We start from the raw sequence: 14103 nt of genomic DNA, 5'->3' as shown, positions 1-14103 counted from the left end.
TGATAGAGCTTCCTGTGTGTGCAGTTTCCCTGATAGAGCTTCCTGTGTGTGCAGTTTCCCTGATAGAGCTTCCTGTGTGTGCAGTTTCCCTGATAGAGCTTCCTGTGTGTGCAGTTTCCCTGATAGAGCTTCCTGTGTGTGCAGTTTCCCTGATAGAGCTTCCTGTGTGTGCAGTTTCCCTGATAGAGCTTCCTGTGTGTGCAGTTTCCCTGATAGAGCTTCCTGTGTGTGCAGTTTCCCTGATGGAGCTTCCTGTGTGTGCAGTTTCCCTGATGGAGCTTCCTGTGTGTGCAGTTTCCCTGATGGAGCTTCCTGTGTGTGCAGTTTCCCTGATGGAGCTTCCTGTGTGTGCAGTTTCCCTGATGGAGCTTCCTGTGTGTGCAGTTTCCCTGATGGAGCTTCCTGTGTGTGCAGTTTCCCTGATGGAGCTTCCTGTGTGTGCAGTTTCCCTGATGGAGCTTCCTGTGTGTGCAGTTTCCCTGATAGAGCTTCCTGTGTGTGCAGTTTCCCTGATGGAGCTTCCTGTGTGTGCAGTTTCCCTGATAGAGCTTCCTGTGTGTGCAGTTTCCCTGATGGAGCTTCCTGTGTGTGCAGTTTCCCTGATAGAGCTTCCTGTGTGTGCAGTTTCCTGATTGTGCTCACCTGGTTTTGGACTAAGCCTGGTAGTCAGCCATCCCCTTTTTCGTCACCCTTCTCAGAATTTGCCTTCAATTGCCTCGATCCCCCTCTTTGGAATTCCTTCCTTAAATCCCTCTGCTTTTTTACATCCCTCTCCTCCTGTTGGATTTATCCTCAAATCCACTTCATTTCCCCAAACTTGCCACCCCCCCCCCCCACCACTGCACCCCTTGCCCCAACTCCCCCTACCACCTTTCTCTATGCTTCTATCGCTGTGTGTGCCCTGACCTCCGTCTGTGAAGCCCAATGGAATTTCCTTTATTTTCAAAGTCACATCTTTGTCGTAGCATCATAGAGTCATGCTGCACGGTGCTTACCTTTTGTGTCCATTTCATTCCAGCAAATACTTTCATTATTTATTTTTAAAATCTGTTTAGAACATACAACACAGAACTTTATAGTACACAGGAATGGACCCTCCAGCCCACAATGTTGTGCTGAACATGATTCCAAACTAAACTAATCCCTTCACCTGCCCTTGGTCCATACCCCTCCATTCCTTGTATATCCATGTGCTTATCTCAAGCCCCTGAAATGCCCCTATCGTACCTGCCTCCACCACCACCCTGGCAGTGCATTCCAGACTCCCACCACCCTCTGTGTATGAAACGTGATCTGTACATCTCCTTTGAACTTTCCCCATTGAATGCATGCCCCCTTGTGTTTATTTCCAATTAAATATATTATGACTTTGAATAACCAAAGATCTTGTACTTTTGCAAGCAATGGAGTTAAGGAGGGTTATAGGTTGAAGGCAATATGAGATTCAGGGCAAGTGTGGTTCATTTTAAAGCGACTTTAAATAATCTTCCTTGCCTTCCCTTCACAGCCCAATCTTTCTTGCTTTGTCCATCCTTTTCTGGAGACGGTGACCCATGGATGCAGTGCAATTCTACAACGCACTAGTCATTGAGCAGATACTATTCCTGGGTGAGTTTTTGGTTGGGAACAACCACGAATTGTAAAGAGAATTGCAACTGATCCTGCTCTAAATTTGCATAAACACTGTCGTGGTGTGTGTGTGTGTGTGTGTGTGTGTGTGTGTGTGTGTGTGTGTGTGTGTTAATTTGGTACTTCCCAAATATTCTTCCACTCTTACCCCATTTCCAGGCTTGAAGATAGCTGTGACCCCTTGATGTGGGGTGGGAGGAAGAGAAGCCCTTTGAGAGCAGGGAGGGGAGGGGGCATGGAGCTTGGCCAATGTTGCCTCAGAGTTTGCAACACCAAAGCTTCTGCCTTCTTGTTGTCCCAAACCTGGTACAATTTGTGCGTAAAGCCAACATTTTGTCAAAGTGTGTACTATCTACAAGGTGCACCTTCCAAACCCACAACCACTTCCATCTAGAAGGACAAGGGCAGCAGATACATGGGAAAACCACTCCCTGCAAATTCCCTTCCAAGTCATCCTAACTTAGAAATATATCGCTGGGTCAAAATCCTGGAATTCCCTCCCTAAGGGCATTGTGGGTCAACCCACAGCAGGTGGACTGCAGCGGTTCAAGAAGGCAGCTCACCACCACCTTCCCAAGGGGCAAATAGGGACAGCCAACGATGCTCACATCCTACAGATGCATTCCAGTTCAAGGGGTGCAGACTGCTCTTAGAGATTGCTACGTTTGACCGTTCCAAAATTCAGACCACAAAGGAATCTCATTATTTACCCTTGGAATCAAGACAGAATATTCAGTGGCATGACAACTGTGTGTTATGAATTGTGTGCTACATGGGGTCTAATTGTCAGATGACAGATGTTCCAAACACAGAGAACAAGTGAATCAAATCACATTGAGTTTGCATATCATGGATATTACTCCTCTCTGCAGAGAGAAGGACAAATGCTTACTTTACAATGTCGCTGTAACCCATTGATGAATCCACAGCAGTGAATGGTTTCGACGTTTGCATTATAATTAGAGGAACAAACTACAGTGAATCATCACATAACTGCAACAGCGATTTGTCAACAATCCTCCATAATTAAAAAAAAATCCTTTTTTTAAAACACACACAGGATGACCAAATGGTTTTGTCCATCACTAAAATGTGAATGATCTTGGTTTGCAATGGATCAGTGTCACAGGGAGAAAGCTCAGATTCAGCAGCAGAACCTGAACACGCTCATTCCTAACATTTGCAGAAATGAACAGTCACACAGAAACATCAGTTGTGCCTTTGGTCATAACAGTGGGAAGCGCTTTGGGAGAAACAACGATGACCTCTGAAGACTGGCTGCTTGTCATTGAACACATTGCACACAGGACCTCTACACTTATAGTCTTTCCATTACTTCTGTAAATATTTTGATTACTGAACATGCCATGTCATATAGTTAACATCACCTGGAGAACAATTACGGGCCATTGGTTTTTCTCAGCTTGCTCACTGAGATTCCCGATTGTGAAATCCAGATAATCATCGAAGAATGAGCATTCTATTTTGCTACCCATCATTCCAAATGCACGCCCCTGATTTACAATGGCGTGGTTCTTACCTGGCACCCAATACCACAAAACAATAAATGAGAGACAAACACATCATTCCTGGACAAGCTCCTGCTTGTTCAGTTGGTTTAGACTGATACCTGCATCAATGAAAGCCAAGTCCCTTTTTACAGCACCAGCCCCAAACGACATTCCACTCTCCATCTCCATAGCAACACAGCTGATGATCCTCAACATATAGCTGGAGAGCGGCAGACAAGCCAGATGCAGACCCACACCCAGCCTTCTCCTGCTCGGTAAGCTATTTTGTACGTGATGCAAAAACAAAGCATAACAATATATGTTTTATTGCATCCCGACAGTCTGAAAGCAGGCCATTTGGCCCACACTGACCCTTTGAAGAGCATCCCACCCAGACCCAACCCTATCAGTGCAACCCTGCATCCCCCATGGCCAATCCACCCTAACCTGCGCATCCCTGGACAGTGCAGGACAATTTAGCATGGCCAATCCACCCTAACCTGCACATCCCTAGACAGTGCAGGACAATTTAGCATGGCTAATCCACCCTAACCTGCACATCCCTGGACAGTGCAGGACAATTTAGCATGGCCAATCCACACTAACCTGCACATCTTTGGGCTGTGGGAGGAAACCAGAGCAAATCCATACAGACACGGGGAGAACATACGAACTCCACAAAGACAGTTGCCTGAGGCTAGAATCAAACTCAGGTCCCTGGCGCTGTGAGGCAGCAGTGCTAACCACTGAGCCACCGTGTTACCTGTATCAACAGGCCCGCTTTGGTGTTTTATATTCATTCTGAATTTGTATTCTGTACTTGTTTGATGTAATGGGAATATAACCCAGACATTATTATGGGTTTTCTTTGGAAACGTGTTTTGAAAAACACGGTTTTGCTTAACGTGAAGAATAAATAACTTTTATTTTTAATACCATACCTTGTATTGTATTGATGGACATTCACACATGACTATTCACTGTGGTGAGAAAGTGAGGTCTGCAGATGCTGGAGATCAGAGCTGAAAATGTGTTGCTGGAAAAGCGCAGCAGGTCAGGCAGCATCCAGGGGAACAGGAGAATCGACGTTTCGGGCATAAGCCCTTCTTCAGGAATGCCCGAAACGTCGATTCTCCTGTTCCCTGGATGCTGCCTGACCTGCTGCGCTTTTCCAGCAACACATTTTCAGCTATTCACTGTGGTGTACAACTACATATTAAAACAAGTCTGTCGCTCCAGCCCTTTGCAGCATAAACTTTACTGAGATGTTAGAACAAGGTGGAAAGTGATTCATTGTGATATGTAATTATGACATGGATCAGTATCTCCAAATCAAATGTCAGTTTTTTACAGAGCAGTTAAAATGAAAAATGACACAAGGCCACATCGTTGGTTGCAGGTTAGCACAGGTGTTTTAAACTAAGGATCTTAAGTACAAACCTAACCTGACTTGTCAAATAAGTTGTTAGATCTTTCCAACAGTTGAATCACTTGCGGGTACGGCCTCACGTTACCATTTAACTGTAAGTTAAACACCTCGAGAGTTGCCGTCCGGAGAAACTTGGAAGCCAGGTGAAAACAGCACAAGGAGCGCTGCTACATCAACGCCCCACCCACCCCTTTCCCACGACCACCTCCTGCCCCCAGTGTAACAGAGCCTGCAGTAGTCACATCGATCTGTACAGCCACCTACAGACTCACCCTGAGAGTGGGAGAGAGTCATCCTTGACAGTGGGGGAGCGCCGATGATGATGACGATGATGAGTTAACTTTCCTCCTTCAGTTGTTCAGAATGCCCTGTTTTGAAAGAGCAGAACACTCTCGCTGTCACATCCTGGAACACCCTCCCTAATAGCATTATGGGTCCACTGCCACAAAATGGATTACAGTGGTTTGAAAGACCTCTGAGGGAGAGTAACCCAGAAAGCGACACCCACAGCTCATGAATTAATTGAAAAATAAAACACACTGGAGGACAGGGAGCAGCACTGATTCATTTACAGCAGACATGGCTCATCTGTACTGACCACAGATATTGCCACCTGGTTTCTAGTCTTATTTTTCCAGATCTTTGCCAAACCATTAACTCCTGTGTCAACTTTACTCCACACCATGTGACCCTGTGATGTTTCTCTTCCCAAATCCCTTGAAGACAGTACTTTATTCAAACAACCGCTCTTATTTACTTCAAAGGCACTTTTCTTGAAGAAAACACTTTCCTCTCTTCATAGGATCCCTACAGTGTTGGGGCAGGCCATTCAGCCCATACCAACTCTCTGAACAACATCCCACTCCCCGCCATGGCTAATCAACCTGGCCTACACATCCCTGGACAATCCACCTGACCTGCACATCTTAGCATTGTGGGAAGGAACCAGAGCACACCCACACTAACATAGGAAGACTGTACAAACTCCACACAGACTGTCATCTGAGGCTGGAATTGAAGCCAGGTCCCTGGGGCTGTGAGGAAGCAGTGCTAACCACTGTGCCACTCTAAGCTTCTGTTCTAAAATCCTCAGAACAGTAATTTTATTAACAGTTAGCTTTTGATACTCTGGTTAATAGATCCCTCTATCAATGTTTATTACAGGAGCCACTAAAGACATCATTTAATCACTCATGGTGTTATTACAAGATGAATATTTATTTATAGCTAATGAGTTGCTATCATTCATTTCCCTGCATTTCTTGTACATAGCACTCAAGACATCAAAAGGCAGAAGACAAGCAATATTTTCCTGTCGTGACAACTGAGAGATATCCCATTTATTTGAGAGCAGCTGTTGCTCCACAATATAAAGACATTAGACCAGCAGCTCTCAACCAATGTTGATATTTAATACAACTCACCATGCTGCAATTTCTAACACTGCACCCAAATCTCAGCTCAGCATCCCTGCAGCCGAATATCCTTTTGTCACAACCATCACACACCAAGAGGCACCCTCAGAAAGATTGCTGGGCAGTAAGCTATAGGAGATATTCAGTGCCTCACAGTTCATTCCTTTAAACCCGTTCCCACAGGGAAAGATCATCACCCTCTTGTCATTAAAATAAAATGAAGAACTGTGGATGCTGGAAATATTAAAGGAAACCAGGAATTGCTGGAGAAACGCAGCAGGTCTGGCAGGATATGTGGAGAAACAAACAGAGTGAACTTAGTCATAGAATCATAGAGCTGTACAGCACAGAAACAGACCCTCCAGTCCACCTCTTCTATGCTGACGAGATATCCTAATCTAATCTAGTCCCATTTGCCATATCCCTCCAAACCCTTCCTATTCATATACCCATCCAGATGCCTTTTAAATGTTGCAATTGTACCAGCCTCCACCACGTCCTCTGGCAGCTCATTCCATTCACGCACCACCCTCTGCGTGAAAATGTTGCCCCTTAGGTCTCTTTTATATCTTTCCCCTCTCACCCTAAACCTACGCCCTCTAGTTCCCACCCCAGGGAAAAGACTTTGTCTATTTATCCTATCCATGCCCCTCATAATTTTAGAAACCTCTGTAAGGTCACCCCTCAGCCTCCGACGCTCCAGGGAAAACAGCCTGTTCAGCCTCTCCCTATAGCTCAGATCCTCCAACCCTGGCAACATCCTTGTAAATCTTTTCTGAACCCTTTCAAGTTTCACAACATCTTTCAGATAGGAAGGAGACCAGAATTGCACGCAATATTCCAACAGTGGCCTAACCAATGCCCTGTACAGCCGCAACATGACCTCCCAACTCCTGTACTCAATACTCCGACCAATAAAGAAAAGCATTCCAAATGCCTTCTTCACTATCCTATCTACCTGCAACTCCACTTTCAAGGAGCTATGAACCTGCACTCCAAGGTCACTGTTCAGCAATACTCCCTACGATCTTACCATTAAGTGTATAAGTCCTGCTCTAAATTGCTCTTCTAAAATGCAGCACCTCACATTTATCTGAATTAAATTCCATCTGCCACTCCTCAGCCCATTGGCCCATCTGATCAAGATCCTGTTGTACTCTGAACTCTTCACTGTCCACTACACCTCCAATTTTGGTGTCATCTGCAAACGTACTAACTATACCTCTTCTGCTCGCATCCAAATCATTTATATAAACAATGAAAAGTAGTGAACCCAGCACCGATCCTTGTGTCACACCACTGGTCACAGGCCTCCAGTCTGAAAAACAACCCTCCACCACCACTCTCTGTCTTCTACCTTTGAGCCAGTTCTGTATCCAAATGGCTAGTTCTCCCTGTATTCCATGAGATCTAACCTTGCTCACCAGTCTCCCATGGAGAACCTTGTCGAACGCCTTACTGAAGTCCATATACATCAGGTCTACTGCTCTGCCCTCATCAATCCACACTGTTACTTCTTCAAAAAAGCTCAATCAAGTTTGTGAGACATGATTTCCCACAGACAAAGCCATGTTGACTATCCATAATCAGTCTTTGCCTTTCCAAATACATGTACATCCTGTCCCTCAGGATTCCCTCCAACAACTTGCCCACCACCAATGTGAGGCTCACTTGCCTATAGTTCCCTGGCTTGTCCTTACCACCCTTCTTAAACAGTGGCACCATGTTTGCCAACCTCCAGTCTTCTGGCACCTCACCTGTGACTATCGATGATACAAATATCTCAGCAAGAGGCCCAGCAATCACTTCTCTAGCTTCCCACAGAGTTCTTGGGTACACCTGATCAGGTCCTGGAGATTTATCCATTTTTATGCATTTTAAGACATCCAGCACTTCCTCCTCTGAAACCTGGACATTTTTCAAGATGTTACCATTTATTTCCCCACATTCTATATCTTCCATGTCCTTTTCCACAATAAATACTGATGCAAAATACTCATTTAATATCTCCCCCATTTTCTGCGGCTCCACACAAAGGCCGCCTTGCTGATCTTTGAGGGGCCTTATTCTCTCCCTAGATACCCTTTTATCCTTAATGTATTTGTAAAATCCCTTTGGATTTTCCTTAACCCTATTTGCCAAAGCTATCCTCTTTTTGCCCTCCTGATATCCCTCTTAAGTATACTTCGACTGCCTTGGTACTCCTCAAGTCCAGCAATCCTTCTTCAGCGCCTTCTGTTTCGTACCTTCTTGTCATTCTGTTTTCGAACCCACATCACAAACATTGTCATGGCAGCATTTTAACTGTTACTTCGATTTAGCAGAATTATAGAAATGTCTCTTTTCAACCCGCCTGTAGGAATCCAGCACTTTGGCAAATCTATCGATCAGAGCCAAACAGTATGGTGCTGGAAAGGTACAGCAGGTCAGGCAGCATCTGAGGAGCAGGAGAGTCAATGTTTTGGGCATAAGCCCTTCATCAGGAGTTATCACCCAACGTGTGCTTCTTTAGCTTGGCATCAATTTTTATCTGATTACCTTCTTACGCAGTTTTTTGGAAACTTTTACCACATCAAAGGCACTATATAAATTACTAATCTCCGTTTGCTCAACATACACCAATGATATAGGACGTTAGGCCACAGATCGGCGATGATCTCATTGAATGTTGGAACAGGATCGAGGGGCTGAACTCCTGTTCCAATGTTCCTAACAGGGTTCAAAGAGAGGGCTTGCACGTCATTGGTGATTTTGTTCAGTTAGACTTGTTAAATCACAAATCCCGAGCAAATTGTGCTGCTGCACTTTGTAATCTGGTGTTTTGGAATTGCTATGTGGAACCTTGCAGTTCTCGCTCGGTCAATGCAAGTCATCAATCTCATTGTGATGGTGATTCGTTTTGCTTGAAGAGGCAAGAAAGATTTGTCAGTCAGAGTTATAGCCCGTAGCAAAACATTGCCTCATTTAGGGGGAAAAAAAATGAAAGAGTAAAAAACTGCTGAACAGCCTGGATTTGTGAATCAATAACTGTGATATTTCAGAGTTCCTTTATTATAAATAACTCACACATTCAGACAAGGCCTAACTCAGCCTCAAATTCCCTCACCATCTGAACTGATATAGCCTCATGTGTTGAACCATAAGACGTTGTAGCAGAAATAGGCCATTCAGCCCATCAAGATTCGTCCGCCACTCAATGGGACCATGGCTGGCCTCATTAAATGACAGTGTAGACTTGGTGGGCTGAATGGCCTAGCTGTAGATAGGTGGAGTTAGAAAGGTGTGGGTTTGGATTTTTTTTCCAGGCTTGAACCAGCGGCCTCTCAGTGCAGTGTGGAGGGAACACAGCATCAGTTGAGGTGCTGTCTTTATTGTTTCGACATCAAATCAAAGACCCATGTGTAGCTCGAGACAGCAAGAACGATCCCTTCGACTGGGTTTATTGCAGTCTTGTTCTCCTGGTTCCCCAAGAGGGGCAACGGCTGAGCTGGCTTCTGCCACGCAGCTGGACTTGAAAAGTGGCAGCTGCAACAGGTACGCCGGAAGGTTCTGGCAGAGGTGGGAGTTGCCCCCTCCCCTCCTACTGCTGCACAAACAAGATGTCAAAGAGGTCGTTGGCAAAGTTCATAATATGCAGAGCCGAAGGAAGCACGAGGAGGGTCACTGTGAGCTGTGTTGGAAGCCCTGCTGTGAAACTCCACTATAATAGCACAGCATAGAAACAGGAAAACCCAACCCATTATCTCGACAACAGCCTCTGGTTTTTTTTGCCAGTTGAGCACTCTGATCTGAAAGGCCCTGTCGACATCCAGGCTGTTTATCATTCACATGCCGCACACATTCGAATGGCTAAAATGCACAAACAAAAGAGAGAGGGAAAATAGATTTGTTTTGTTTTAAGACAGCAGTTGGTTTGGCTAGCAAATTAATAAAGCATAAATCTAATCAGTTTTGCAGAATAGTAGTCTGAGTAATAAAAGGGTTTTGAAAGAATGACTTTCTGCAACATTAGAATAATGGGCAGCATGTCCTAGATCCAACTCATTATAAATCTATGCTTATTTCATTACAGAGGCGCAGAAGCCCACAAGCTAGTCCGTGAATAACGAAAACAAATGCATAAACAGGCAGTGAGAAGGTAGCGCAGATTTCAGAAAATAAGAAGGTAATTAAATTATTTATTTTTGAAACAAGCTTGAGGTGAGTGCTGCCAGATATTAAGTTACCACAAAATGCTGCCTGATATTTCATTTGTGTTGAATGCCTTTCAGCTCTTTCAGCAGGCTGGTGTGGGTTGGGATTAACCCTCAGCTGGAACCATGTTCGGTCGTTGGCTCTGCTTCTGACACGTCAAGACGCTACATGTCGGTGAGGTTTCCAAACGGTAATGCAGCCTTCCCAAGCTCCACATTGAGAATGGTTCCACCACCATCAGTCAAGTCAGATGAACGTCGCCTTCCTCTGATCTCTGAATCCAATGCTATTCTGACCTCTGCAACTAGAAGGTCACAGGAATACAAGCGCAAAAGTCAAGGCCAGCACCACACTGAGGGAGTTGACATTAGTCAGAAGTTCCCATGGTTTAAAGTTAGATTTATTTAAGATTGTCACGTGCATCTTTCGAGAGTGAAATGTGGATAACGTTACCATGTTCCGCCACCATCTTGCATTACAAAAAAATTACTGAATAAATTGTATAAATTGTTAAATACTGAAAAAAAATATTGAATTGATATTACAGTTGGTTCTGCTATAACCAACATAAATTGGCTTCAACACCATTGAAGAATTTCGACTGTTATTTATAGAATGCAAACTGTCCTTAATCTGCATTGGCTATAATGCGATTGCACTCCCATTAGTTTAAATGACACAATTTTCTGATAACACGAGATCGCACAGGAACAGAACTATCACATCAGAACTGCTAAAACTGATGTTCATCTTTCCCTCTCTGTTGCCTTCACCCTCTCTGCTTCTCTGGGTCCTGACATCCAGCATTGTCCCCAGGGTCCTGCGATCCACTCCTTTCCTGTTCGCCGCTGGCACTGTCGAGCTGACCCCATGATGGACCATCGGCAATAGCAGCAGAAATTGTACTCCAATACAACCTGCCACGTTATGGCCTGGCATATCCCCCAGTCAACCATTACCATCCTGGTTCAATAAAGACCCACAGGAGGGCAATGCCCGGAGATGAGATGTCAACCTGGTGAAGCTACAAAACAGGACTCCCTGTGAGTCAAACAGCATAAGCAGCTAGTGAAAGACAGAGCTAAGCCATTCGATAACCAACAGATTCGAGCTGAATAAAATGCAAAGAACTGCAGATGCTGACAATCTGAAACAAAAACAGACATTTCTGGAGAAATTTAACCAGTCGGGCAGCATCTGTGAAGAGAAAAACAGAGTTAATGCTTTGAGTCCTGGAGCAGAGGGGTGATCTTATTGAGGTTGATAAAATCATGTTGAGTATGGATAGGGTGAATGGGCAAGGTCTTTTCCCCAGGTTGGGGGTGTCCAACATTAGAGGGCATAGGTTTAAGGTGAGTGCGGAAAAATTTACAAGGGACCTGAGGGGCGATTTCTTTTGTGCAGAGGCTAGTGCTTGTAGGGAACAAGCTGCCAGAGGAAGTGGTGGAGGCTGGTACAATTACAACATGTAAAAGGCATCAGGATGGGTATATGAACAGGAAGGGTTTAGAGGGATTATGGGCCAAATGCTGGCAAATGGGACTAGATTAGGTTAAGATATCTGGTCGGTGTGGACGGGTTGGACTGAAGGGTCTGTTTCCGTGCTGTACATCTCTGTGACTCTATGAGTCTACTGATCCTTCATCAAAACTGAAAACAGCTGGGAAATGATGCCCATGACAGTGGGGAGGGGGGTGGGGGGGAAGGAGAGTGAATAGAGTATATATGAAGATGGGACCTAGAGATACAGAGAGAGAGAGAGAGAGGGATAGCCAGACAGAGAGATTGCTGATGATAAACTGAGGGACAGATAAATGCTGGGTGAGGTGCTAAATGGTTGAAAATATGTAGCTATGCTGGGATCAGACCATAAGAAAAGAAGCTAGGGTTTGAGGGGGAAAGTAATGACCATCAAAGAGGGTATTCACTTACTGTCGTTGTTAAACTCAATGTTAAGACCTGAAGACTGTAAGGTACTAGGTGCAAGATGAGGTGTTGTTCCACCAGGTTGCACTGAGCTTCACTTGAGCTCAGCAGCAAGCTAGAGACACAAACATTAAACATCTGCAATCTAATGGACTCCAAAGGCCTACACCCCAGGCATCCCAAAGAAGTAGGTGCATTTTTCAGTTAGCAGGCTGTAACGAGGAGTTACACAGGGATCAATGTTGGGATCTCATCTGGTACAAGCTGGTTAATGTCTTAAACAAAGAGACATGAGCAATATATAAATGTTTATTGACAATATGAAGCCAGTTGGAAGAGCTAGCTGTGAGGGGGAGACAGAGAGATACCAAACAGACACAGACAGGTTGAGTGAGTGAGCAACATGATGGAGTATAATATGTGGATGTGTGAGGCTTTTCACATTAGGAATGGAAAAGCAGAGCGTCCTTTAAAGTAATAGATGCAATCAGTAAATGATATTCAGCAGGACCTAAGACATGCTTGTACAAGAAACACAGAAATTTAACATAAAATAGAACGAAGCTGCAGATGATGGAGATCTAGACAAGGACAGAAATTGCTGGAGAAACTCTGTAGGATTGGCAGCATCTGTGGAGAGAAAACAGTTCACATTTCCAGTACAGTGACCAGTTCTAAAGAAGGGTCACTGGACTCAAAACATTAACTCTGATTTGTTACCAAGCAGTTAAGAAGACAAACAGCATGTTGCCCTTCATTACAAATACAAAGTATGCAGGACTTTGGTGAGACCACATCTGAACTATTCAGGTTTTTGGCTATATATTGAAGGATATCCCTGCTGTGGAGGTGGGACAGCACTCTGGATTGGTTTATGGGATGAGAGAGCTGTCTGTGGATGACAGGCTGTGCAAATTGGGTCTGGTGTTGAGAAGAAAGCAATCTAACTGTATCATAAAAGGATAAACACTGAGGTTGTTTACCCTGCCCAGAGAGTCTGGAAAATAGGGGTACCATCTCAGGACAAGAGGCCAGACTTTCTGCCGACTCATGTCTAAGGACTTCCTAATAGTTCATGGGGAAAAGTAAACCGTAAACTATTGTCAGCAGGTGAGGCACTGAGATAACACGATATGTTTTAAGTAACTCTGTATATGCTACGTAATAGTGACTCTATCATGGGGGGAGTAGAAAACTATAGAAAACTACAAGTACAACTGCTCAGAACTGCCCTGCACACTCCCCAGTGATTCACCCAGTGGCTGCATCAGAATAGGAAGAGCTTTAGTTTGGTTAATAGATTAATCATTTTGTACCCATCACCTCATACAACAATCAGGAGAAACTTCTTCCTTCAAAAACCTTGTGAATCTTTGGAATTCTGTACTCCATCGAAATAACTAGACACAGAGTCACCAAGTCATCCTTTATTTCCATGTGCACAGTACATAGGCTGTGACCAGCCAGGTCAGAGCCAATCCCTAGACTGAGGCGACCTTCTGAATCTCCTGTTTATATTTGTCAGCCAGGGCTCCCTGATTGGCCCAGATTAACAACCCCAATCAGGGATCTCATAGTCAATGAGATCCACCTGGCCCTCGTTCCAATCACAACATCATTCAATGGATAGATTCATGGTGAAACAGACAGGTCTCTCAGTAGGGGGCTGGACAATGTGATCCAGGGAGTAGGCAGAACAGTGGAGCTGAGGCAGATGTCAGCTATGGTCATATTGAATGAGGGAGCAGGCTTGGGAATGGGTGAATGGTCTACTTCTGCTCCTAATTCTCATGTTCAATCACTTTTACCCAGACTGTAAGCGATCTGAACTTCCTGCTACAGTTTGTCACTGGGCATCTGATCCGCCTTTTGGCATGTCCTGCCGTGTTATTTACACCATCATTCCTGACGCTTGGCTCCCTGTTTCCTTTCTTCTTGTAAAGAAAAATGGAAAGGCGACAGAGAGATCGTCACAGAACTCCTGCCTGTCTTCAACATT

At 44.6% G+C, this 14103-nt stretch overlaps 1 long non-coding RNA gene across 1 annotated transcript in view; it reads left to right on the top strand.

The window, feature by feature from the left end:
- The window catches only part of LOC122541710, a 26574-nt gene extending 15839 nt beyond the window's left edge, over positions 1 to 10735 (top strand). The window contains exons 2-3 of the long non-coding RNA XR_006309655.1: positions 10057 to 10149; positions 10256 to 10735. This is a non-coding gene — a long non-coding RNA (uncharacterized LOC122541710). The remainder of the gene's footprint in view (positions 1 to 10056; positions 10150 to 10255) is intronic.
- Positions 10736 to 14103: the final 3368 nt, after the last annotated feature.

Source organism: Chiloscyllium plagiosum, chromosome 38, assembly GCF_004010195.1.
Source record: "Chiloscyllium plagiosum isolate BGI_BamShark_2017 chromosome 38, ASM401019v2, whole genome shotgun sequence".
Taxonomy (NCBI): Eukaryota; Metazoa; Chordata; class Chondrichthyes; order Orectolobiformes; family Hemiscylliidae; genus Chiloscyllium; species Chiloscyllium plagiosum.
Note: the sequence above shows the minus strand (reverse complement) of the source record. Positions and strands in the feature narration are given on the sequence as shown.